We start from the raw sequence: 26413 nt of genomic DNA, 5'->3' as shown, positions 1-26413 counted from the left end.
GGGGGGGACCAGGGAGGGGGCAACAGTTTTCTTACCCTTCTTTTTCCTGGACTCCGTGGCTGCTGGGGCATCGGCTGGAGCCACGGTCTCCGGGTTCTTGGCCGCCTTGTCCTTGGCCTCTGTGGCCTTGGTCGTAGCTGCCTTGGTCGACGAAGCTGTGACTACCCGATACTGGGTCGCCGCGGCAACCCTTGCCCAGGATTTCTCCCGCTGTGGGCAGTCCTTGTAAAGGTGGTCCGCCTGTCCACATAGGTTGCAAGTCTTCTTCTTTGGGCAGTCCTTGGAGCTGTGTCCCGTCACCCGGCAAACCCTGCAGGCGTCCTCCTTGCAGGTCTTCATCGAATGCCCTTTCCCGCCACATTTCCTGCAGTTGTGTGGCATGTCCGGGTAGTAGATGAGACCAAAGGAGTTTCCCAGAGAGAATGTCGGGGGCAGGTGCTGGAGACCATCCTCGGATGCTGGTTCCCTGTAGAGTCGAACGGTTACTGACCACTTACCCGTCCAGAATCCGTTGCCGTTAAGGATGTGGGATGGCTCCCTCACCACTGTGCAGAGACGTCCCAGGAACGTGGAGATGTCTCTTCCTGGGGTGTGCGGGTTCTGCATGGAGACCGTGATCCTCTTTTCATCCCTCTGTATAGGACAGGATCCTAAAAAAGAATGAAAAGGGGAGTCCGGCATCGCTGCGTTCATCGCCTCCCAGTATCTCCTGCAGGCATTCACCGTGGCAAAGGTTACCAGAAAAATGCCAGTCATGAAGGTCTGGACACTCAGGGTTTCCGCCCTGGAGAAGCCCTGATCCAGAATCATCTTCTTGCAGAACACGTCGCTGGACATGTCCGGCAACCTACCATCCACCGCCTTTAGCTTCAGGGCGACCGTCTGCCGCATCCAAGGCTCCAGGGTTGGAGCCTTTTCAGGCAGCGTCCGGGCTCCCTCCGGCTGGCTGGCGTCGGAGGTAGGGGCCTCTTGGGCCGAAGAAGCCTCTGGATGAGCCTTCCCGGAGGTCCCTGGGTCCTGAGCCTTCTTGGCTGCCTTCTCTGGCTTGCTTGCCATGGCTGGTTCCTGCTTGAGTTCCCGGAGCTGGATCTTGGATTCTTCTCCGGGTGTCTTCTCCCGCTGTGTTCCTCCTCGAAGTTCCTCTGGTCTCCCCAAGTCTTCTCCGAGGCTTCGTCTTCTTGCTTCTTTCTGCCAAGCTCTTCTTCCGTCCGATCTCCCTCTTCCGGTCTCGGCTGGGCTTCGGAGCTCGTCTCCCTGATCGTATCTCGTCAAGTGTAGCTAGCTCAGTTTGTTCTGATAAGAACAGATACTACACTTGATCTTAGCCAAAAGGCCGAGAAGCGATAACCAGAATTGGTTTGGGCCTCGAGTGGCACCCTGGCCTATGCCGGACACATCTTAGGGAGAGAGAGCGAGAGGGAGACAAACCCACGCCTACACAAGACATTTTGTCACCCAAGCCAACCCTTGAAAAGGCTGCTTTGCAGAGCAAAAACAAGAAGAATGGTGCGTTTTGCAGCCGCCGCCCACTGCAATGAATCTGAATAACTCCTCCTTTTGGGCGCAAGCAACTCCCCTCCCCCTTGCAGTCTTTTCAATTCATGATACAAAAAGACGGACAGGACAGGTTGCCTGACTTTCCGTCACTGCCACCCTTTGCCATCCTTACCCGTAGAAAGCCCTTTCATCATCCCCAAACCCTAATCTTTTCCCTTCCCTTCCCAGCCCCAAACCCTGCCCTCTGTACCCATCTCACCACCCGCATCCCTTCTCCTATCATCCCCCTACCACCCGAGAAAAAAAAAAAAAAAAAAGCTTGCCCCCTCCTTCCACTAGCCCACCTCCCACCCAAAGAGAAACTTCTGCTGCGCAGCTAGCTTTCTAGGCAGCAGCGCTATTGTGATGTCAGCGGGGGGCATTGTGACAAGCCGCCAGTGTTCCGTCTCTTCATGTTGTGCACTGTTCAAACGGAAAATACATCAACAGGCAGACTACAGAAAAGCTTACTAACAAAGGTTAGAGGGGGGCTTTCTCAGAGGGCTTTTTACAGTTTGTCTATTCCCAATTAGCCGTTTAAGTGTACTTAATGAAAGTAGTAATTCTTTCATAGGCCGCCCATTCTTAGTATTTGACGTTCCTTATATTGCGGTATCAGGCTGCGCAGCAGGTTGCAAAACATTCATCACCCATGACTGTCCCCAATTGGGTTCAGAAGCTAAATGTCTATCATGACCTCTCTTTTAGAATGTCCAAGAGCAAGCAAACTCTTCCTCCAGGTGAGGGAGCCAACAGCCCACTCAAGACATCATCATTGCTCAAAGAAAACCCCAAAAACCAATGCATGATAGGAATAAACAGGTAACTTTCTTTGGAGTGGAAGCGGAGAGATCGCACCAGATGCCAATTCTAGATCTTATCACACCTGTGGTCACTGCAGCAGCAGGTGAATCCACTTTGTCCAAAAGGGATCTATTCCATTCAATTGCAAATGATCTAGATAAGACAGAGAACAAGATACTGCAGCACGGGACATAGTCGAGTTGGTCAGGTTGAGTGGTGATGAGTTTGCTATTTGGATGAATAAAGAAAGTAAAAAGTGTGAAAGATAAAAAACAAAAGGAGGAAGTATTGAGGTGCATAAGAAAACGTATGCTTTCTTCCAATTCATTAAATCGGGCTAATATGAATCAGGTGAATTGAGTTCTGCTTTTGGAAACTGGGTTAAGAAGGGGTGCACCGGTCCTGGAGGTACTGCAATACCAGGTCAATGCGTGGAGTGGACAGAGCAAGCTCTTTTTCCATCTCCCTGTTCTAAAAATCCATTTAATATATGGTTCCCAGATAGGGGACGTATCAGATATTAAACTGATAAGAACAGATTTTTTTTTTTTTTTTTTTTTGAAGGATGAGTTTGAAAATAATAAAGTAACCGCCTCTCGTTGCCCAGGTAACTGTCCGTCACAAGAGGGCTATGACATCCTACGATGCACACTCCCCCAAGGCCAGCAGTTGTGCAATACCCTGGCACCTTTCAGCACCAACCAAGGTAGTACCCTCCCAAACTACACTTGATCTTAGCCAAAAGGCCGAGAAGCGATAACCAGAATTGGTTTGGGCCTCGAGTGGCACCCTGGCCTATGCCGGACACATCTTAGGGAGAGAGAGCGAGAGGGAGACAAACCCACGCCTACACAAGACATTTTGTCACCCAAGCCAACCCTTGAAAAGGCTGCTTTGCAGAGCAAAAACAAGAAGAATGGTGCGTTTTGCAGCCGCCGCCCACTGCAATGAATCTGAATAACTCCTCCTTTTGGGCGCAAGCAACTCCCCTCCCCCTTGCAGTCTTTTCAATTCATGATACAAAAAGACGGACAGGACAGGTTGCCTGACTTTCCGTCACTGCCACCCTTTGCCATCCTTACCCGTAGAAAGCCCTTTCATCATCCCCAAACCCTAATCTTTTCCCTTCCCTTCCCAGCCCCAAACCCTGCCCTCTGTACCCATCTCACCACCCGCATCCCTTCTCCTATCATCCCCCTACCACCCGAGAAAAAAAAAAAAAAAAAAGCTTGCCCCCTCCTTCCACTAGCCCACCTCCCACCCAAAGAGAAACTTCTGCTGCGCAGCTAGCTTTCTAGGCAGCAGCGCTATTGTGATGTCAGCGGGGGGCATTGTGACAAGCCGCCAGTGTTCCGTCTCTTCATGTTGTGCACTGTTCAAACGGAAAATACATCAACAGGCAGACTACAGAAAAGCTTACTAACAAAGGTTAGAGGGGGGCTTTCTCAGAGGGCTTTTTACAGTTTGTCTATTCCCAATTAGCCGTTTAAGTGTACTTAATGAAAGTAGTAATTCTTTCATAGGCCGCCCATTCTTAGTATTTGACGTTCCTTATATTGCGGTATCAGGCTGCGCAGCAGGTTGCAAAACATTCATCACCCATGACTGTCCCCAATTGGGTTCAGAAGCTAAATGTCTATCATGACCTCTCTTTTAGAATGTCCAAGAGCAAGCAAACTCTTCCTCCAGGTGAGGGAGCCAACAGCCCACTCAAGACATCATCATTGCTCAAAGAAAACCCCAAAAACCAATGCATGATAGGAATAAACAGGTAACTTTCTTTGGAGTGGAAGCGGAGAGATCGCACCAGATGCCAATTCTAGATCTTATCACACCTGTGGTCACTGCAGCAGCAGGTGAATCCACTTTGTCCAAAAGGGATCTATTCCATTCAATTGCAAATGATCTAGATAAGACAGAGAACAAGATACTGCAGCACGGGACATAGTCGAGTTGGTCAGGTTGAGTGGTGATGAGTTTGCTATTTGGATGAATAAAGAAAGTAAAAAGTGTGAAAGATAAAAAACAAAAGGAGGAAGTATTGAGGTGCATATGAAGACGTATGCTTTCTTCCAATTCATTAAATCGGGCTAATATGAATCAGGTGAATTGAGTTCTGCTTTTGGAAACTGGGTTAAGAAGGGGTGCACCGGTCCTGGAGGTACTGCAATACCAGGTCAATGCGTGGAGTGGACAGAGCAAGCTCTTTTTCCATCTCCCTGTTCTAAAAATCCATTTAATATATGGTCCCCAGATAGGGGACGTATCAGATATTAAACTGATAAGAACAGATACTACACTTGATCTTAGCCAAAAGGCCGAGAAGCGATAACCAGAATTGGTTTGGGCCTCGAGTGGCACCCTGGCCTATGCCGGACACATCTTAGGGAGAGAGAGCGAGAGGGAGACAAACCCACGCCTACACAAGACATTTTGTCACCCAAGCCAACCCTTGAAAAGGCTGCTTTGCAGAGCAAAAACAAGAAGAATGGTGCGTTTTGCAGCCGCCGCCCACTGCAATGAATCTGAATAACTCCTCCTTTTGGGCGCAAGCAACTCCCCTCCCCCTTGCAGTCTTTTCAATTCATGATACAAAAAGACGGACAGGACAGGTTGCCTGACTTTCCGTCACTGCCACCCTTTGCCATCCTTACCCGTAGAAAGCCCTTTCATCATCCCCAAACCCTAATCTTTTCCCTTCCCTTCCCAGCCCCAAACCCTGCCCTCTGTACCCATCTCACCACCCGCATCCCTTCTCCTATCATCCCCCTACCACCCGAGAAAAAAAAAAAAAAAAAAGCTTGCCCCCTCCTTCCACTAGCCCACCTCCCACCCAAAGAGAAACTTCTGCTGCGCAGCTAGCTTTCTAGGCAGCAGCGCTATTGTGATGTCAGCGGGGGGCATTGTGACAAGCCGCCAGTGTTCCGTCTCTTCATGTTGTGCACTGTTCAAACGGAAAATACATCAACAGGCAGACTACAGAAAAGCTTACTAACAAAGGTTAGAGGGGGGCTTTCTCAGAGGGCTTTTTACAGTTTGTCTATTCCCAATTAGCCGTTTAAGTGTACTTAATGAAAGTAGTAATTCTTTCATAGGCCGCCCATTCTTAGTATTTGACGTTCCTTATATTGCGGTATCAGGCTGCGCAGCAGGTTGCAAAACATTCATCACCCATGACTGTCCCCAATTGGGTTCAGAAGCTAAATGTCTATCATGACCTCTCTTTTAGAATGTCCAAGAGCAAGCAAACTCTTCCTCCAGGTGAGGGAGCCAACAGCCCACTCAAGACATCATCATTGCTCAAAGAAAACCCCAAAAACCAATGCATGATAGGAATAAACAGGTAACTTTCTTTGGAGTGGAAGCGGAGAGATCGCACCAGATGCCAATTCTAGATCTTATCACACCTGTGGTCACTGCAGCAGCAGGTGAATCCACTTTGTCCAAAAGGGATCTATTCCATTCAATTGCAAATGATCTAGATAAGACAGAGAACAAGATACTGCAGCACGGGACATAGTCGAGTTGGTCAGGTTGAGTGGTGATGAGTTTGCTATTTGGATGAATAAAGAAAGTAAAAAGTGTGAAAGATAAAAAACAAAAGGAGGAAGTATTGAGGTGCATATGAAGACGTATGCTTTCTTCCAATTCATTAAATCGGGCTAATATGAATCAGGTGATTGAGTTCTGCTTTTGGAAACTGGGTTAAGAAGGGGTGCACCGGTCCTGGAGGTACTGCAATACCAGGTCAATGCGTGGAGTGGACAGAGCAAGCTCTTTCTCCATCTCCCTGTTCTAAAAATCCATTTAATATATGGTCCCCAGATAGGGGACGTATCAGATATTAAACTGATAAGAACAGATTTTTTTTGATTTAATGAAGCTTTCCAGAGCACCACAAAAAATGCATGACCGAAGTCACACCAAAAACAGTGCAAAGGCTAGGATTCGTGTGGACCCCACCGTGAGGAGAGGGTCCCCAAAAATCAACCCCGTCCCTCCGAGCCAGAAGGCCACAGCAAGGGTCAGGGATCTTCGGTGCACCCCCAAGCCGAAGCCTGGTTGAGCCTTGTCGTTGCTCCCAGCGTCCACCCAGGCATCTTACCCAAGTGGAGTAGAGAGCTACTAGTTGTTGGTTTCGCAGCCGAAACTGCCCGGACCGTCAACCGGTGTTGGTTTCTCAGCCCAAGGCTAACCGGACCTCCAACCGGGTGTTGGTTTCTCAGCCGAAGCTGACCCAGACCTCCAACCGGGTGTTGGTTTCTCCGCCGAAGCTGATCCGGACCTCCAACCGGGTGTTAGTTTCTCAGCCCAAAGCTGACCAGACCTCCGACCGGGATTATAAAAATTTCCCTTCCTAGCCAGAAGGCCGGGATAGGGTAATATGCTCAAAAAGTATGAAAAGGCAAGGTACGGTGTGCTACAGAGCCCAAGGCTTGCCAGGGTCCCAAGCCAGCAAGCTCAGACTCACTCCAGGGTCGTCAGTCCTGGGGCACGTTGTACCATAGCCCCCCACCCTTACTCAGTCTAATAGCCTTGATCCTGGTAGGGCCATGTTTTCCTCTAGATGAATATACTATCCACCCAGAGTACTAGCAAGCGCAACCTTCCAGTGTGCATTGTATCATTGTACTAAGATGGCCTGGAGCTTAAACCACCTCTTCGAACAACACTACACATGATCTTAGCCAAAAGGCCGAGAAGCGATAAGAACAGATGAGATTTCATCCGCAATTTTCAGAATCAAGGTAGCCCCGAAGGCCAGCAGGCCACCACACAAAAGCGCAGTGCCTGGGTGATCGCCTCCCGAGCCCAGGAACCACCAGCCACAAGGGGACGTAAGCACCAAAAGGCGCAACAATCCCCGAGGACGGGGGTGTGCAAGCCCGGGCCCCTCCCAGCCAAGACCAAGGCAAACCCAATGAAGGGACTACACTTGATCTTAGCCAAAAGGCCGAGAAGCGATAACCAGAATTGGTTTGGGCCTCGAGTGGCACCCTGGCCTATGCCGGACACATCTTAGGGAGAGAGAGCGAGAGGGAGACAAACCCACGCCTACACAAGACATTTTGTCACCCAAGCCAACCCTTGAAAAGGCTGCTTTGCAGAGCAAAAACAAGAAGAATGGTGCGTTTTGCAGCCGCCGCCCACTGCAATGAATCTGAATAACTCCTCCTTTTGGGCGCAAGCAACTCCCCTCCCCCTTGCAGTCTTTTCAATTCATGATACAAAAAGACGGACAGGACAGGTTGCCTGACTTTCCGTCACTGCCACCCTTTGCCATCCTTACCCGTAGAAAGCCCTTTCATCATCCCCAAACCCTAATCTTTTCCCTTCCCTTCCCAGCCCCAAACCCTGCCCTCTGTACCCATCTCACCACCCGCATCCCTTCTCCTATCATCCCCCTACCACCCGAGAAAAAAAAAAGCTTGCCCCCTCCTTCCACTAGCCCACCTCCCACCCAAAGAGAAACTTCTGCTGCGCAGCTAGCTTTCTAGGCAGCAGCGCTATTGTGATGTCAGCGGGGGGCATTGTGACAAGCCGCCAGTGTTCCGTCTCTTCATGTTGTGCACTGTTCAAACGGAAAATACATCAACAGGCAGACTACAGAAAAGCTTACTAACAAAGGTTAGAGGGGGGCTTTCTCAGAGGGCTTTTTACAGTTTGTCTATTCCCAATTAGCCGTTTAAGTGTACTTAATGAAAGTAGTAATTCTTTCATAGGCCGCCCATTCTTAGTATTTGACGTTCCTTATATTGCGGTATCAGGCTGCGCAGCAGGTTGCAAAACATTCATCACCCATGACTGTCCCCAATTGGGTTCAGAAGCTAAATGTCTATCATGACCTCTCTTTTAGAATGTCCAAGAGCAAGCAAACTCTTCCTCCAGGTGAGGGAGCCAACAGCCCACTCAAGACATCATCATTGCTCAAAGAAAACCCCAAAAACCAATGCATGATAGGAATAAACAGGTAACTTTCTTTGGAGTGGAAGCGGAGAGATCGCACCAGATGCCAATTCTAGATCTTATCACACCTGTGGTCACTGCAGCAGCAGGTGAATCCACTTTGTCCAAAAGGGATCTATTCCATTCAATTGCAAATGATCTAGATAAGACAGAGAACAAGATACTGCAGCACGGGACATAGTCGAGTTGGTCAGGTTGAGTGGTGATGAGTTTGCTATTTGGATGAATAAAGAAAGTAAAAAGTGTGAAAGATAAAAAACAAAAGGAGGAAGTATTGAGGTGCATATGAAGACGTATGCTTTCTTCCAATTCATTAAATCGGGCTAATATGAATCAGGTGAATTGAGTTCTGCTTTTGGAAACTGGGTTAAGAAGGGGTGCACCGGTCCTGGAGGTACTGCAATACCAGGTCAATGCGTGGAGTGGACAGAGCAAGCTCTTTTTCCATCTCCCTGTTCTAAAAATCCATTTAATATATGGTCCCCAGATAGGGGACGTATCAGATATTAAACTGATAAGAACAGATTTTTTTTTTTTTTTGAAGGATGAGTTTGAAAATAATAAAGTGACCGCCTCTCGTTGCCCAGGTAACCGTCCGTCACAAGAGGGCTATGACATCCCACGATGCACACTCCCCCAAGGCCAGCAGTCGTGCAATACCCTGGCACCTTTCAGCACCAACCAAGGTAGTACCCTCCCAAACTACACTTGATCTTAGCCAAAAGGCCGAGAAGCGATAACCAGAATTGGTTTGGGCCTCGAGTGGCACCCTGGCCTATGCCGGACACATCTTAGGGAGAGAGAGCGAGAGGGAGACAAACCCACGCCTACACAAGACATTTTGTCACCCAAGCCAACCCTTGAAAAGGCTGCTTTGTAGAGCAAAAACAAGAAGAATGGTGCGTTTTGCAGCCGCCGCCCACTGCAATGAATCTGAATAACTCCTCCTTTTGGGCGCAAGCAACTCCCCTCCCCCTTGCAGTCTTTTCAATTCATGATACAAAAAGACGGACAGGACAGGTTGCCTGACTTTCCGTCACTGCCACCCTTTGCCATCCTTACCCGTAGAAAGCCCTTTCATCATCCCCAAACCCTAATCTTTTCCCTTCCCTTCCCAGCCCCAAACCCTGCCCTCTGTACCCATCTCACCACCCGCATCCCTTCTCCTATCATCCCCCTACCACCCGAGAAAAAAAAAAAAAAAAAAAGCTTGCCCCCTCCTTCCACTAGCCCACCTCCCACCCAAAGAGAAACTTCTGCTGCGCAGTTAGCTTTCTAGGCAGCAGCGCTATTGTGATGTCAGCGGGGGGCATTGTGACAAGCCGCCAGTGTTCCGTCTCTTCATGTTGTGCACTGTTCAAACGGAAAATACATCAACAGGCAGACTACAGAAAAGCTTACTAACAAAGGTTAGAGGGGGGCTTTCTCAGAGGGCTTTTTACAGTTTGTCTATTCCCAATTAGCCGTTTAAGTGTACTTAATGAAAGTAGTAATTCTTTCATGGGCCGCCCATTCTTAGTATTTGACGTTCCTTATATTGCGGTATCAGGCTGCGCAGCAGGTTGCAAAACATTCATCACCCATGACTGTCCCCAATTGGGTTCAGAAGCTAAATGTCTATCATGACCTCTCTTTTAGAATGTCCAAGAGCAAGCAAACTCTTCCTCCAGGTGAGGGAGCCAACAGCCCACTCAAGACATCATCATTGCTCAAAGAAAACCCCAAAAACCAATGCATGATAGGAATAAACAGGTAACTTTCTTTGGAGTGGAAGCGGAGAGATCGCACCAGATGCCAATTCTAGATCTTATCACACCTGTGGTCACTGCAGCAGCAGGTGAATCCACTTTGTCCAAAAGGGATCTATTCCATTCAATTGCAAATGATCTAGATAAGACAGAGAACAAGATACTGCAGCACGGGACATAGTCGAGTTGGTCAGGTTGAGTGGTGATGAGTTTGCTATTTGGATGAATAAAGAAAGTAAAAAGTGTGAAAGATAAAAAACAAAAGGAGGAAGTATTGAGGTGCATATGAAGACGTATGCTTTCTTCCAATTCATTAAATCGGGCTAATATGAATCAGGTGAATTGAGTTCTGCTTTTGGAAACTGGGTTAAGAAGGGGTGCACCGGTCCTGGAGGTACTGCAATACCAGGTCAATGCGTGGAGTGGACAGAGCAAGCTCTTTTTCCATCTCCCTGTTCTAAAAATCCATTTAATATATGGTCCCCAGATAGGGGACGTATCAGATATTAAACTGATAAGAACAGATTTGATTTAATGAAGCTTTCCAAAGCACCGCAAAAATGCATGACCGAAGTCACACCAAAAACAGTGCAAAGGCTAGGATTCGTGTGGACCCCTCCGTGAGAAGAGGATCCCCAAAAATCAACCCCGTCCCTCCGAGCCAGAAGGCCACAGCGAGGGTCAGGGATCTTCGGTGCTCCCCCAAGCCGAAGCCTGGTTGAGCCTTGTTGTTGCTCCCAGCGTCCACCGAGGCATCTTACCCAAGTGGAGTAGGGAGCTACTAGTCGTTGGTTTCGCAGCCGAGACTGCCCGGACCGTCAATCGGTGTTGGTTTCTCAGCCCAAGGCTGACCGGACCTCCAACCGGGTGTTGGTTTCTCAGCCCAAGGCTGACCGGACCTCCAACCGGGTGTTGGTTTCTCAGCCCAAGGCTAACCGGACCTCCAACCGGGTGTTGGTTTCTCAGCCAAAGCTGACCCGGACTTCCAACCGGGTGTTGGTTTCTCAGCCCAAAGCTGACCGGACCTCCGACCGGGATTATAAAAATTTCCCTTCTTAGCCAGAAGGCCGGGATAGGGCAATATGCTTGGAAAGTATGAATAGGCAAGGCACGGCGTGCGACAGAGTCTGAGGCTTACCAGGGTCCCAACCTAGCAAGTTCAGACTCCCTCCAGGGTGTCCATTCCTGGGGCACATTGCACCATAACCCCCACACTTACTCAGTCTAATAGCCTTGATCCTGGTAGGGCCATGGTTTTCTCTAGATGGATATACTATCCTCCCAAAGTACTAACAAGCGCAACCTTCCAGTGTGCATTGCATCATTGTACTAAGGTGGCCGGAGCCTTAAACCACCTTTTCGAAAGATACTACACTTGATCTTAGCCAAAAGGCCGAGAAGCGATAACCAGAATTGGTTTGGGCCTCGAGTGGCACCCTGGCCTATGCCGGACACATCTTAGGGAGAGAGAGCGAGAGGGAGACAAACCCACGCCTACACAAGACATTTTGTCACCCAAGCCAACCCTTGAAAAGGCTGCTTTGCAGAGCAAAAACAAGAAGAATGGTGCGTTTTGCAGCCGCCGCCCACTGCAATGAATCTGAATAACTCCTCCTTTTGGGCGCAAGCAACTCCCCTCCCCCTTGCAGTCTTTTCAATTCATGATACAAAAAGACGGACAGGACAGGTTGCCTGACTTTCCGTCACTGCCACCCTTTGCCATCCTTACCCGTAGAAAGCCCTTTCATCATCCCCAAACCCTAATCTTTTCCCTTCCCTTCCCAGCCCCAAACCCTGCCCTCTGTACCCATCTCACCACCCGCATCCCTTCTCCTATCATCCCCCTACCACCCGAGAAAAAAAAAAAAAAAAAAAGCTTGCCCCCTCCTTCCACTAGCCCACCTCCCACCCAAAGAGAAACTTCTGCTGCGCAGCTAGCTTTCTAGGCAGCAGCGCTATTGTGATGTCAGCGGGGGGCATTGTGACAAGCCGCCAGTGTTCCGTCTCTTCATGTTGTGCACTGTTCAAACGGAAAATACATCAACAGCCAGACTACAGAAAAGCTTACTAACAAAGGTTAGAGGGGGGCTTTCTCAGAGGGCTTTTTACAGTTTGTCTATTCCCAATTAGCCGTTTAAGTGTACTTAATGAAAGTAGTAATTCTTTCATAGGCCGCCCATTCTTAGTATTTGACGTTCCTTATATTGCGGTATCAGGCTGCGCAGCAGGTTGCAAAACATTCATCACCCATGACTGTCCCCAATTGGGTTCAGAAGCTAAATGTCTATCATGACCTCTCTTTTAGAATGTTCAAGAGCAAGCAAACTCTTCCTCCAGGTGAGGGAGCCAACAGCCCACTCAAGACATCATCATTGCTCAAAGAAAACCCCAAAAACCAATGCATGATAGGAATAAACAGGTAACTTTCTTTGGAGTGGAAGCGGAGAGATCGCACCAGATGCCAATTCTAGATCTTATCACACCTGTGGTCACTGCAGCAGCAGGTGAATCCACTTTGTCCAAAAGGGATCTATTCCATTCAATTGCAAATGATCTAGATAAGACAGAGAACAAGATACTGCAGCACGGGACATAGTCGAGTTGGTCAGGTTGAGTGGTGATGAGTTTGCTATTTGGATGAATAAAGAAAGTAAAAAGTGTGAAAGATAAAAAACAAAAGGAGGAAGTATTGAGGTGCATATGAAGACGTATGCTTTCTTCCAATTCATTAAATCGGGCTAATATGAATCAGGTGAATTGAGTTCTGCTTTTGGAAACTGGGTTAAGAAGGGGTGCACCGGTCCTGGAGGTACTGCAATACCAGGTTAATGCGTGGAGTGGACAGAGCAAGCTCTTTTTCCATCTCCCTGTTCTAAAAATCCATTTAATATATGGTCCCCAGATAGGGGACGTATCAGATATTAAACTGATAAGAACAGATACTACACTTGATCTTAGCCAAAAGGCCGAGAAGCGATAACCAGAATTGGTTTGGGCCTCGAGTGGCACCCTGGCCTATGCCGGACACATCTTAGGGAGAGAGAGCGAGAGGGAGACAAACCCACGCCTACACAAGACATTTTGTCACCCAAGCCAACCCTTGAAAAGGCTGCTTTGCAGAGCAAAAACAAGAAGAATGGTGCGTTTTGCAGCCGCCGCCCACTGCAATGAATCTGAATAACTCCTCCTTTTGGGCGCAAGCAACTCCCCTCCCCCTTGCAGTCTTTTCAATTCATGATACAAAAAGACGGACAGGACAGGTTGCCTGACTTTCCGTCACTGCCACCCTTTGCCATCCTTACCCGTAGAAAGCCCTTTCATCATCCCCAAACCCTAATCTTTTCCCTTCCCTTCCCAGCCCCAAACCCTGCCCTCTGTACCCATCTCACCACCCGCATCCCTTCTCCTATCATCCCCCTACCACCCGAGAAAAAAAAAAAAAAAAAAGCTTGCCCCCTCCTTCCACTAGCCCACCTCCCACCCAAAGAGAAACTTCTGCTGCGCAGCTAGCTTTCTAGGCAGCAGCGCTATTGTGATGTCAGCGGGGGGCATTGTGACAAGCCGCCAGTGTTCCGTCTCTTCATGTTGTGCACTGTTCAAACGGAAAATACATCAACAGGCAGACTACAGAAAAGCTTACTAACAAAAGTTAGAGGGGGGCTTTCTCAGAGGGCTTTTTACAGTTTGTCTATTCCCAATTAGCCGTTTAAGTGTACTTAATGAAAGTAGTAATTCTTTCATAGGCCGCCCATTCTTAGTATTTGACGTTCCTTATATTGCGGTATCAGGCTGCGCAGCAGGTTGCAAAACATTCATCACCCATGACTGTCCCCAATTGGGTTCAGAAGCTAAATGTCTATCATGACCTCTCTTTTAGAATGTCCAAGAGCAAGCAAACTCTTCCTCCAGGTGAGGGAGCCAACAGCCCACTCAAGACATCATCATTGCTCAAAGAAAACCCCAAAAACCAATGCATGATAGGAATAAACAGGTAACTTTCTTTGGAGTGGAAGCGGAGAGATCGCACCAGATGCCAATTCTAGATCTTATCACACCTGTGGTCACTGCAGCAGCAGGTGAATCCACTTTGTCCAAAAGGGATCTATTCCATTCAATTGCAAATGATCTAGATAAGACAGAGAACAAGATACTGCAGCACGGGACATAGTCGAGTTGGTCAGGTTGAGTGGTGATGAGTTTGCTATTTGGATGAATAAAGAAAGTAAAAAGTGTGAAAGATAAAAAAACAAAAGGATGAAGTATTGAGGTGCATATGAAGACAAATGCTTTCTTCCAATTCATTAAATCGGGCTAATATGAATCAGGTGAATTGAGTTCTGCTTTTGGAAACTGGGTTAAGAAGGGGTGCACCGGTCCTGGAGGTACTGCAATACCAGGTCAATGCGTGGAGTGGACAGAGCAAGCTCTTTTTCCATCTCCCTGTTCTAAAAATCCATTTAATATATGGTCCCCAGATAGGGGACGTATCAGATATTAAACTGATAAGAACAGATACTACACTTGATCGTAGCCAAAAGGCCGAGAAGCGATAACCAGAATTGGTTTGGGCCTCGAGTGGCACCCTGGCCTATGCCGGACACATCTTAGGGAGAGAGAGCGAGAGGGAGACAAACCCACGCCTACACAAGACATTTTGTCACCCAAGCCAACCCTTGAAAAGGCTGCTTTGCAGAGCAAAAACAAGAAGAATGGTGCGTTTTGCAGCCGCCGCCCACTGCAATGAATCTGAATAACTCCTCCTTTTGGGCGCAAGCAACTCCCCTCCCCCTTGCAGTCTTTTCAATTCATGATACAAAAAGACGGACAGGACAGGTTGCCTGACTTTCCGTCACTGCCACCCTTTGCCATCCTTACCCGTAGAAAGCCCTTTCATCATCCCCAAACCCTAATCTTTTCCCTTCCCTTCCCAGCCCCAAACCCTGCCCTCTGTACCCATCTCACCACCCGCATCCCTTCTCCTATCATCCCCCTACCACCCGAGAAAAAAAAAAAAAAAAAAGCTTGCCCCCTCCTTCCACTAGCCCACCTCCCACCCAAAGAGAAACTTCTGCTGCGCAGCTAGCTTTCTAGGCAGCAGCGCTATTGTGATGTCAGCGGGGGGCATTGTGACAAGCCGCCAGTGTTCCGTCTCTTCATGTTGTGCACTGTTCAAACGGAAAATACATCAACAGGCAGACTACAGAAAAGCTTACTAACAAAGGTTAGAGGGGGGCTTTCTCAGAGGGCTTTTTACAGTTTGTCTATTCCCAATTAGCCGTTTAAGTGTACTTAATGAAAGTAGTAATTCTTTCATAGGCCGCCCATTCTTAGTATTTGATGTTCCTTATATTGCGGTATCAGGCTGCGCAGCAGGTTGCAAAACATTCATCACCCATGACTGTCCCCAATTGGGTTCAGAAGCTAAATGTCTATCATGACCTCTCTTTTAGAATGTCCAAGAGCAAGCAAACTCTTCCTCCAGGTGAGGGAGCCAACAGCCCACTCAAGACATCATCATTGCTCAAAGAAAACCCCAAAAACCAATGCATGATAGGAATAAACAGGTAACTTTCTTTGGAGTGGAAGCGGAGAGATCGCACCAGATGCCAATTCTAGATCTTATCACACCTGTGGTCACTGCAGCAGCAGGTGAATCCACTTTGTCCAAAAGGGATCTATTCCATTCAATTGCAAATGATCTAGATAAGACAGAGAACAAGATACTGCAGCACGGGACATAGTCGAGTTGGTCAGGTTGAGTGGTGATGAGTTTGCTATTTGGATGAATAAAGAAAGTAAAAAGTGTGAAAGATAAAAAACAAAAGGAGGAAGTATTGAGGTGCATATGAAGACGTATGCTTTCTTCCAATTCATTAAATCGGGCTAATATGAATCAGGTGAATTGAGTTCTGCTTTTGGAAACTGGGTTAAGAAGGGGTGCACCGGTCCTGGAGGTACTGCAATACCAGGTCAATGCGTGGAGTGGACAGAGCAAGCTCTTTTTCCATCTCCCTGTTCTAAAAATCCATTTAATATATGGTCCCCAGATAGGGGACGTATCAGATATTAAACTGATAAGAACAGATTTTTGATTTAACAGCATCTTTATTATCATGCACTTCTCAAAAAAAAGTAACAAACCATGTACGGTGCCGCAGCCCCGTACACACAGAAATATACAATCATTCTTACATAGCAATAGAGTACGACGCACTAAACTATACATCACGCTCCTATGCTATCCGTAGCACTCAAGCTGAAAGAAAAAGTTAGACAATAAATAACGACGAACCGGCGATTGGGGGATGGGGGTAGGGGAAAAGGGGATAGGGTGGGGAAATCACAGGCCCGAAGCTTTATTGAAGGACGCACATAATCGGGAAAAGGAGGGAGGGGGCGTGGAAGAGGTTTAGACCTCCTCCTCGGCGCTGTCGTCCGGATTGTCCATGATGGAATAGTCTCTGAGCAGGCTGTGGATCAGCCTGCGGCAGTCCTGGATAGACATCCTCTCCCTCTTCAAGATGAGCCGGTTCCTGGCGACCCATATAGCGTCCTTAAAGCAGTTCATAAGGCGCCAAGCCTCCTGGATGGCTCCAACGGTGTGAGTCCCAGGGAAGAGTCCATAAAGTACGGAATGGTACGATAGGCTCCCTCTGGGGACGGAGTTCCTCAGGTCATCCTCCAGGGCAACCAACAAGCGCTGTGCAAAACGGCAGTCCCAAAAGGCGTGCAGCGATGTTTCCTCCACGAAGGGGCACCTTGGGCAGTACCGGGTTTTGCACAGGTTCCGGGCGTGCATGAATGACCGGACGGGCAGTCCGCCCTGTATCGCCATCCATGACAAGTCCTTGTGCCCGTTGGTCAATCCAGCCGATGACACGTTGGTCCAAACAGTCTCCAGTGTGTCGTGGTGAAGTCCTGGAATGTTCTCCATTTCGTCCTTGGCTCTGATGAGTTTGTGGATAGTCTTTGGCTTCCACAAATCAGGCTTGAGTCCCTCCAGTTGGTATTCCCTCACAAACCGGACAACGTCTCCGTAGAACCATGGCGTCGTCCAGTTGTAGGGGAAGGAGCTGTCCCACTTGTCCCAGCCGAACCTTCTCCAAAGGGGGAGCAGGAAGAAGCGAGACATGGACCTACCCGCAGAACCTCTCTTGACTCGCAGAGATCGGCGAACGCAGTCACATACGAAGGAGGATCGCAGGAGGGTGGGGATATCGGGTACGCCCTTCCCACCCTTGCGAGGATCCTTGTACATGATGGTCCGCTTTACTCTGTCCATCTTGGATCCCCAGACAAAACGAAACACCGTCCTGGTAATGGCCCTGCACACGGTGGCAAGGGGGGGCCAGGCCTGGGCCGTGTACTGCAGCACGGGCAGTACCTCGTTACGCAGGACCAGTGCTTTGCCCTCACAGGTGAGGCGTCTGAGGCTCCACAGACCGATCCGTTGGGTGATCTTGGTCAAGCGTTCCTCCCAGGACTTGAGGGCTGCTCCTTCCTTCCCGAACCAGACTCCAAGAACCTTGATGAAATCCGGCTGGATGCTGAAAGGGAAGGGGGCGGAAGAGGCCGGCTGCCAGTCCCCGAAGAGCATGGCTTCCGACTTCCCGCAGTTGACTTTGGCTCCCGAAGCCCGTCCGAAGGTCTCACAGGTCTGGACGAGGGTGTCGACTGAGCGCCGGTCCGCGCAGAAGACGGTCACGTCGTCCATGTAGAGCGAGCACTTGACCTCGAAGCGATCTGGTCCTGGTGCGGTGATCCCTCTGATCTCTCCATTCCGCCGGATAGCCTCTGCAAAGAGTTCTATAACACAAACAAAAAGAAGAGGTGACAGAGGGCAGCCTTGTCTGACCCCTGAGAGGACCGGGAAGGGGTCAGTCTTCCAGCCGTTTACCAACACCGAGCTGTGAATATCAAATAAGAACAGATTTTTTGATTTAACAGCATCTTTATTATCATGCACTACTCACAAAAAGGTAACAAACCGTGTACAGTGCCGCAGCCCCGTACACACAGAACTATACAATCCTTCTTACATAGCCATAGAGTACGACGCACTAAACTATACATCACACTCCTATGCTTATCCATAACACTCAAGCTGAAAGAAAAAGTTAGACAATAAATAACGACGAACCGGCGATTGGGGGATGGGGGTAGGGGAAAAGGGGGATAGGGTGGGGAAATCACAGGCCCGAAGCTTTATTGAAAGACGCACATAACGGGAAAAGGAGGGAGGGGGCATGGAAGAGGTCTAAACCTCCTCCTCGGCGCTGTCGTCCGGACTGTCCATGATGGAATAGTCTCTGAGCAGGCTGTGGATCAGCCTGCGGCAATCCTGGATAGACATCCTCTCCCTCTTCAAGATGAGCCGGTTCCTGGCGACCCAAATAGCGTCCTTAAAGCAGTTCATAAGGCGCCAAGCCTCCTGGATGGCTCCAACGGTGTGAGTCCCAGGGAAGAGTCCATAAAGTACGGAATGGTACGATAGGCTCCCTCTGGGGACGGAGTTCCTCAGGTCATCCTCCAGGGCAACCAACAGGCGCTGTGCGAAACGGCAGTCCCAAAAGGCGTGCAGCGATGTTTCCTCCACGAAGGGGCACCTTGGGCAGTACCGGGTTTTGCACAGGTTCCGGGCGTGCATGAATGACCGGACGGGCAGTCCGCCCTGTATCGCCATCCATGACAAGTCCTTGTGCCCGTTGGTCAATCCAGCCGATGACACGTTTGTCCAAACAGTCTCCAGTGTGTCGTGATGAAGTCCTGGAATGTTCTCCATTTCGTCCTTGGCTCTGATGAGTTTGTGGATAGTCTTTGGCTTCCACAAATCAGGCTTGAGTCCCTCCAGTTGGTGTTCCCTCACAAACCGAACCACGTCTCCGTAGAACCATGGCGCCGTCCAGTTGTAGGGGAAGGAGCTGTCCCACTTGTCCCAGCCTAACCGTCTCCAAAGGGGGAGCAGGAAGAAGCGAGACATGGACCCACCCGCGGAACCTCTCTTGACTCGCAGAGTTCGGCGAACGCAGTCACATACGAAGGAGGATCGCAGGAGGGTGGGGATATCGGGTACGCCCTTCCCACCCTTGCGAGGATCCTTGTACATGATGCTCCGCTTTACTCTGTCCATCTTGGATCCCCAGACAAAACGAAACACCGTCCTGGTAATGGCCCTGCACACGGTGGCAAGGGGGGGCCAGGCCTGGGCCGTGTACTGCAGCACGGGCAGTACCTCGTTACGCAGGACCAGTGCTTTGCCCTCACAGGTGAGGCGTCTGAGGCTCCACAGACCGATCCGTTGGGTGATCTTGGTCAAGCGTTCCTCCCAGGACTTGAGGGCTGCTCCTTCCTTCCCGAACCAGACTCCAAGAACCTTGATGAAATCCGGCTGGATGCTGAAAGGGAAGGGGGCGGAAGAGGCCGGCTGCCAGTCCCCGAAGAGCATGGCTTCCGACTTCCCGCAGTTGACTTTGGCTCCCGAAGCCCGTCCGAAGGTCTCACAGGTCTGGACGAGGGTGTCGACTGAGCGCCGGTCCGCGCAGAAGACGGTCACGTCGTCCATGTAGAGCGAGCACTTGACCTCGAAGCGTTCTGGTCCTGGTGCGGTGATCCCTCTGATCTCTCCATTCCGCCGGATAGCCTCTGCAAAGAGTTCTATAACACAAACAAAAAGAAGAGGTGACAGAGGACAGCCTTGTCTGACCCCTGAGAGGACCGGGAAGGGGTCAGTCTTCCAGCCGTTCACCAACACCGAGCTGTGAATATCAAAATACATTAGTTGGACATACAAGCAAAACATGTTACCCAAACCTAACCTGTGCAGAGCTTTGCCCAGGAACTCATGGGAAACACGGTCGAAGGCCTTTTCCTGATCCAACGAGATCAGGGCTGCGTGCACCTGGCGGGCTTTGATGTACTCGACCGTGTCCCGCATGAGAGCCAGGCTGTCTGCGATGCGACGTCCGGGGATGCCGCAGGTCTGATCCGGGTGGATGATCCGTCCGATAACAGTCTTCAATCTCGTTGCCATCGTCTTGGCCAGGATCTTGTAGTCGACGTTCAGAAGGGTGATGGGACGCCAATTCTTCAGGTCGCACCTCTCTCCTTTACGCTTGTACAGGATCGTGACCATTCCTTCCCTCAGAGATGGAGGCATTCTGCCCTCCACCACCATATCCTCATACAGCCCTAACAGGTCCGGACAGATTAGGTCTCCCAGCGCTACATAGAGCTCTGCTGGGAGGCCGTCACTGCCCGGTGTCCTGCCAGAACTAAAGGATTTGGCGGCCGAGAGCAGCTCGTCCACCGTCAGAGGAACATCCATGGCCGCCGCGTCTGCAGGGTCAAGATGGTTAGTGATACCTGACAGGAACTTATCGGCGGCCTCGGGGTCAGTAGTCTTGCGGGCGTAGAGTTCGCTGTAGAAGTCGCTGACGACCTTCATCACGTTCTCTTTCCCGCGTCGCATGTTTCCACTCTCGTCTCGTAGTTCATTCATGGGCGTGTGACCGGCGTGGAGTTTCCTGAAAAAGAACGAGTTACATTTCTCACCCTTCTCCAGGTTCTCCACTTTGGAACGGAAGACAATTCGCTCGGACTCCTCCTCGAAGTGCCTTTTCAGGCTCCTCTTAGTCTCCTCCAGCTCCTCTCTCACGTCCCAGCCGCATCGAAGAAGGTCCTGCAGGGAACGCAGCTCACGCTGGAGTCTCCTGAAGTCCCTCCTCTTCAGACACGCCTGTTGTTGACTCTTTGCCTGAAAGAAGAAACGGAACTCGAGTTTAACGTATTCCCACCAGTCAGAAACAGACTGGAAGCCCGCCTTGTAGGCCCGCCACGTGGAGTAGGCAGCTCTAAGCTCCTCCAGAATCTCACCCTTTTCCAGCAGAGAGCAGTTCAGCTTCCAGGAGCCCGGGCCAATGGGGAAGCCATGGCCCAGCACACCTTGAAAGTGAATGGCTCTGTGGTCAGAGAAGAAGCAGGGGACCATCGAGTGCCCACTCCGCCCAACCGCCCGAGAGGTAAACACAAAGTCAATCCTGGAACGCAGCGAGCCATCGGATCGGCACCATGAATAGTTCACGGATCCGTGTCCGATGGAGCCAACAACGTCCACAAGAGAGGCTTCGGTCACCATCTCAATGAGCAGTTTGGATGTGACGTCCAACTTGGCAGCCGTTCCAGAACTGCGTCCATCCTCCTCAATCGGGCAGTTGAAATCCCCGGCCATCACTACCGTCCTGGCGGTAGCGAGCTGAGGGCGCAGGGCTTGGAGGAGCTCCAGTCGATCGCTCTTCACAGGAGAAGCATACACATTGATGAACCTGACAGGTTCTCCCGCCCAGGTGCCATCCACGAGCAGTAACCTGCCGCAGACGATTTCCTGAACAGAGTCCAATGTGAAGGCGCTTCCCCTGATCAGCACGGCGACCCCCGCGGACCTACAGTCGCCCCCGCCAGACCAGTAGGATGGGCCATGGGTCCACTCCCTGGCCAGATGGTTGAAGGACCTAGAGGAGGGAAGGGAGCATTCCTGCAGGAAAAATACATCACTAGACTGAGTGTTAAGGAACGCAAAAATTGTCTGACGTCGGAACTTGTCTCTGATGCTCCTAACATTAATGGAAAAGATGTTAATGTTAGCAGTCATTGGAGGAAAGAGAAAGTTAGAGCAGGCGGTGTGCCTTAGTTACCACTCCGGTCGGGCGGTTCTTCCTCTTTGGCACCTGCTGGTAAGGGTATCTCCAGCAGACCCTCTTCTGCTAGCTGATCAAGCAGGGATGGTGCCTCAGTGGCTTCCGACTCCTCCATTTCTTCTTCGGCCACAAGGGACTCCACCATCTGCTCCAACACGTCCGGTTCTGGGAGGAGGCCATCCTCCTCTTCCTGGGGTGGGTTAAGGTCCACAATGAACAGCTTGGAAGGTTCTGCGACAGGACTATCTTCCACCTTCCTTTTCCTTTGGCCTGTACCTGAGGAGACAAGAGCTGGAAAATCCTCCTCGGTGAAAAGTGCAAGAGTGCTGAGGCCCTCTGCTCTCATGGTCTGGGGAGGGAGAGTGGGCTTTGGGGGGGGGGTGAGGGGACCAACTGAGGAGTAGGGAAATGAGGTGGAGGTAGTGGAATCCTCAGTAGGGTTGGCCGGGGGGGGAGGGGTTTGGACAGGGGTGACAGGGGGGGGGACCAGGGAGGGGGCAACATTTTTCTTACCCTTCTTTTTCCTGGACTCCGTGGCTGCTGGGGCATCGGCTGGAGCCACGGTCGCCGGGTTCTTGGCCGCCTTGTCCTTGGCCTCTGTGGCCTTGGTCGTAGCTGCCTTGGTCGACGAAGCTGTGACTACCCGATACTGGGTCGCCGCGGCAACCCTTGCCCAGGATTTCTCCCGCTGTGGGCAGTCCTTGTAAAGGTGGTCCGCCTGTCCACATAGGTTGCAAGTCTTCTTCTTTGGGCAGTCCTTGGAGCTGTGTCCCGTCACCCGGCAAACCCTGCAGGCGTCCTCCTTGCAGGTCTTCATCGAATGCCCTTTCCCGCCACATTTCCTGCAGTTGTGTGGCATGTCCGGGTAGTAGATGAGACCAAAGGAGTTTCCCAGAGAGAATGTCGGGGGCAGGTGCTGGAGACCATCCTCGGATGCTGGTTCCCTGTAGAGTCGAACGGTTACTGACCACTTACCCGTCCAGAATCCGTTGCCGTTAAGGATGTGGGATGGCTCCCTCACCACTGTGCAGAGACGTCCCAGGAACGTGGAGATGTCTCTTCCTGGGGTGTGCGGGTTCCGCATGGAGACCGTGATCCTCTTCTCATCCCTCTGTATAGGACAGGATCCTAAAAAAGAATGAAAAGGGGAGTCCGGCATCGCTGCGTTCATCGCCTCCCAGTATCTCCTGCAGGCATTCACCGTGGCAAAGGTTACCAGAAAAATGCCAGTCATGAAGGTCTGGACACTCAGGGTTTCCGCCCTGGAGAAGCCCTGATCCAGAATCATCTTCTTGCAGAACACGTCGCTGGACATGTCCGGCAACCTACCATCCACCGCCTTTAGCTTCAGGGCGACCGTCTGCCGCATCCAAGGCTCCAGGGTTGGAGCCTTTTCAGGCGGCGTCCGGGCTCCCTCCGGCTGGCCGGCGTCGGAGGTAGGGGCCTCTTGGGCCGAAGAAGCCTCTGGATGAGCCTTCCTGGAGGTCCCTGGGTCCTGAGCCTTCCTGGCTGCCTTCTCTGGCTTGCTTGCCATGGCTGGTTCCTGCTTGAGTTCCCGGAGCTGGATCTTGGATTCTTCTCCGGGTGTCTTCTCCCGCTGTGTTCCTCCTCGAAGTTCCTCTGGTCTCCCCAAGTCTTCTCCGAGCCTTCGTCTTCTTGCTTCTTTCTGCCAAGCTCTTCTTCCGTCCAATCTCCCTCTTTCGGTCTCGGCTGGGCTTCGGAGCTTGTCTCCCTGATCGTATCTCGTCAAGTGTAGCTAGCTCAGTTTGTTCTGATAAGAACAGATACTACACTTGATCTTAGCCAAAAGGCCGAGAAGCGATAACCAGAATTGGTTTGGGCCTCGAGTGGCACCCTGGCCTATGCCGGACACATCTTAGGGAGAGAGAGCGAGAGGGAGACAAACCCACGCCTACACAAGACATTTTGTCACCCAAGCCAACCCTTGAAAAGGCTGCTTTGCAGAGCAAAAACAAGAAGAATGGTGCGTTTTGCAGCCGCCGCCCACTGCAATGAATCTGAATAACTCCTCCTTTTGGGCGCAAGCAACTCCCCTCCCCCTTGCAGTCTTTTCAATTCATGATACAAAAAGACGGACAGGACAGGTTGCCTGACTTTCCGTCACTGCCACCCTTTGCCATCCTTACCCGTAGAAAGCCCTTTCATCATCCCCAAACCCTAATCTTTTCCCTTCCCTTCCCAGCCCCAAACCCTGCCCTCTGTACCCATCTCACCACCCGCATCCCTTCTCCTATCATCCCCCTACCACCCGAGAAAAAAAAAAAAAAAAAGCTTGCCCCCTCCTTCCACTAGCCCACCTCCCACCCAAAGAGAAACTTCTGCTGCGCAGCTAGCTTTCTAGGCAGCAGCGCTATTGTGATGTCAGCGGGGGGCATTGTGACAAGCCGCCAGTGTTCCGTCTCTTCATGTTGTGCACTGTTCAAACGGAAAATACATCAACAGGCAGACTACAGAAAAGCTTACTAACAAAGGTTAGAGGGGGGCTTTCTCAGAGGGCTTTTTACAGTTTGTCTATTCCCAATTAGCCGTTTAAGTGTACTTAATGAAAGTAGTAATTCTTTCATAGGCCGCCCATTCTTAGTATTTGACGTTCCTTATATTGCGGTATCAGGCTGCGCAGCAGGTTGCAAAACATTCATCACCCATGACTGTCCCCAATTGGGTTCAGAAGCTAAATGTCTATCATGACCTCTCTTTTAGAATGTCCAAGAGCAAGCAAACTCTTCCTCCAGGTGAGGGAGCCAACAGCCCACTCAAGACATCATCATTGCTCAAAGAAAACCCCAAAAACCAATGCATGATAGGAATAAACAGGTAACTTTCTTTGGAGTGGAAGCGGAGAGATCGCACCAGATGCCAATTCTAGATCTTATCACACCTGTGGTCACTGCAGCAGCAGGTGAATCCACTTTGTCCAAAAGGGATCTATTCCATTCAATTGCAAATGATCTAGATAAGACAGAGAACAAGATACTGCAGCACGGGACATAGTCGAGTTGGTCAGGTTGAGTGGTGATGAGTTTGCTATTTGGATGAATAAAGAAAGTAAAAAGTGTGAAAGATAAAAAACAAAAGGAGGAAGTATTGAGGTGCATATGAAGACGTATGCTTTCTTCCAATTCATTAAATCGGGCTAATATGAATCAGGTGAATTGAGTTCTGCTTTTGGAAACTGGGTTAAGAAGGGGTGCACCGGTCCTGGAGGTACTGCAATACCAGGTCAATGCGTGGAGTGGACAGAGCAAGCTCTTTTTCCATCTCCCTGTTCTAAAAATCCATTTAATATATGGTCCCCAGATAGGGGACGTATCAGATATTAAACTGATAAGAACAGATTTTTTTGATTTAATGAAGCTTTCCAAAGCACCACAAAAAATGCATGACCGAAGTCACACCAAAAACAGTGCAAAGGCTAGGATTCGTGTGGACCCCACCGTGAGGAGAGGGTCCCCAAAAATCAACCCCGTCCCTCCGAGCCAGAAGGCCACAGCAAGGGTCAGGGATCTTCGGTGCTCCCCCAAGCCGAAGCCTGGTTGAGCCTTGTCGGTGCTCCCAGCGTCCACCCAGGCATCTTACCCAAGTGGAGTAGAGAGCTACTAGTTGTTGGTTTCGCAGCCGAAACTGCCCGGACCGTCAACCGGTGTTGGTTTCTCAGCCCAAGGCTAACCGGACCTTCAACCGGGTGTTGGTTTCTCAGCCGAAGCTGACCCAGACCTCCAACCGGGTGTTGGTTTCTCAGCCGAAGCTGACCCAGACCTCCAACCGGGTGTTAGTTTCTCAGCCCAAAGCTGACCAGACCTCCGACCGGGATTATAAAAATTTCCCTTCCTAGCCAGAAGGCCGGGATAGGGTAATATGCTCAAAAAGTATGAAAAGGCAAGGTACGGTGTGCTACAGAGCCCAAGGCTTGCCGGGGTCCCAAGCCAGCAAGCTCAGACTCACTCCAGGGTCGTCAGTCCTGGGGCACGTTGTACCATAGCCCCCCACCCTTACTCAGTCTAATAGCCTCGATCCTGGTAGGGCCATGTTTTCCTCTAGATTAATATACTATCCACCCAGAGTACTAGCAAGCGCAACCTTCCAGTGTGCATTGTATCATTGTACTAAGGTGGCCTGGAGCTTAAACCACCTCTTCGAACAACACTACACTTGATCTTAGCCAAAAGGCCGAGAAGCGATGATAAGAACAGATACTACACTTGATCTTAGCCAAAAGGCCGAGAAGCGATAACCAGAATTGGTTTGGGCCTCGAGTGGCACCCTGGCCTATGCCGGACACATCTTAGGGAGAGAGAGCGAGAGGGAGACAAACCCACGCCTACACAAGACATTTTGTCACCCAAGCCAACCCTTGAAAAGGCTGCTTTGCAGAGCAAAAACAAGAAGAATGGTGCATTTTGCAGCCGCCGCCCACTGCAATGAATCTGAATAACTCCTCCTTTTGGGCGCAAGCAACTCCCCTCCCCCTTGCAGTCTTTTCAATTCATGATACAAAAAGACGGACAGGACAGGTTGCCTGACTTTCCGTCACTGCCACCCTTTGCCATCCTTACCCGTAGAAAGCCCTTTCATCATCCCCAAACCCTAATCTTTTCCCTTCCCTTCCCAGCCCCAAACCCTGCCCTCTGTACCCATCTCACCACC

At 50.4% G+C, this 26413-nt stretch overlaps 8 non-coding genes and 5 pseudogenes across 8 annotated transcripts; all 13 read right to left on the bottom strand.

Moving 5' to 3' along the window:
- Nucleotides 1–1255: 1255 nt before the first annotated feature.
- LOC142253595 (U2 spliceosomal RNA) lies at nucleotides 1256–1345 on the bottom strand (annotated as a pseudogene).
- Nucleotides 1346–2726: 1381 nt separating this feature from the next.
- LOC142253535 (U2 spliceosomal RNA) lies at nucleotides 2727–2922 on the bottom strand. The gene has a single exon (XR_012726787.1). It is a non-coding gene; the product is annotated as a U2 spliceosomal RNA (small nuclear RNA).
- A 1557-nt stretch (nucleotides 2923–4479) lies between these two features.
- Nucleotides 4480–4670, bottom strand: LOC142252539 (U2 spliceosomal RNA). Its single transcript, XR_012725912.1, has one exon. It is a non-coding gene; the product is annotated as a U2 spliceosomal RNA (small nuclear RNA).
- Nucleotides 4671–6050: 1380 nt separating this feature from the next.
- Nucleotides 6051–6250, bottom strand: LOC142253282 (U2 spliceosomal RNA). The gene has a single exon (XR_012726587.1). It is a non-coding gene; the product is annotated as a U2 spliceosomal RNA (small nuclear RNA).
- A 2429-nt stretch (nucleotides 6251–8679) lies between these two features.
- Nucleotides 8680–8869, bottom strand: LOC142253417 (U2 spliceosomal RNA). The gene has a single exon (XR_012726700.1). It is a non-coding gene; the product is annotated as a U2 spliceosomal RNA (small nuclear RNA).
- A 1558-nt stretch (nucleotides 8870–10427) lies between these two features.
- Nucleotides 10428–10621, bottom strand: LOC142253259 (U2 spliceosomal RNA). The gene has a single exon (XR_012726569.1). It is a non-coding gene; the product is annotated as a U2 spliceosomal RNA (small nuclear RNA).
- A 697-nt stretch (nucleotides 10622–11318) lies between these two features.
- Nucleotides 11319–11460, bottom strand: LOC142253654 (U2 spliceosomal RNA; annotated as a pseudogene).
- A 1382-nt stretch (nucleotides 11461–12842) lies between these two features.
- Nucleotides 12843–13033, bottom strand: LOC142252902 (U2 spliceosomal RNA). The gene has a single exon (XR_012726264.1). It is a non-coding gene; the product is annotated as a U2 spliceosomal RNA (small nuclear RNA).
- Nucleotides 13034–14415: 1382 nt separating this feature from the next.
- LOC142252928 (U2 spliceosomal RNA) lies at nucleotides 14416–14606 on the bottom strand. The gene has a single exon (XR_012726289.1). It is a non-coding gene; the product is annotated as a U2 spliceosomal RNA (small nuclear RNA).
- Nucleotides 14607–15987: 1381 nt separating this feature from the next.
- On the bottom strand, nucleotides 15988–16191 carry LOC142253177 (U2 spliceosomal RNA; annotated as a pseudogene).
- Nucleotides 16192–23467: 7276 nt separating this feature from the next.
- LOC142253581 (U2 spliceosomal RNA) lies at nucleotides 23468–23571 on the bottom strand (annotated as a pseudogene).
- A 1380-nt stretch (nucleotides 23572–24951) lies between these two features.
- LOC142253172 (U2 spliceosomal RNA) lies at nucleotides 24952–25150 on the bottom strand. The gene has a single exon (XR_012726488.1). It is a non-coding gene; the product is annotated as a U2 spliceosomal RNA (small nuclear RNA).
- A 681-nt stretch (nucleotides 25151–25831) lies between these two features.
- LOC142253561 (U2 spliceosomal RNA) lies at nucleotides 25832–25998 on the bottom strand (annotated as a pseudogene).
- Between the last annotated feature and the right edge of the window lie 415 nt (nucleotides 25999–26413).

This window comes from Anomaloglossus baeobatrachus, chromosome 9, assembly GCF_048569485.1.
Source record: "Anomaloglossus baeobatrachus isolate aAnoBae1 chromosome 9, aAnoBae1.hap1, whole genome shotgun sequence".
In the NCBI taxonomy this organism is placed as follows: Eukaryota; Metazoa; Chordata; class Amphibia; order Anura; family Aromobatidae; genus Anomaloglossus; species Anomaloglossus baeobatrachus.
Note: the sequence above shows the minus strand (reverse complement) of the source record. Positions and strands in the feature narration are given on the sequence as shown.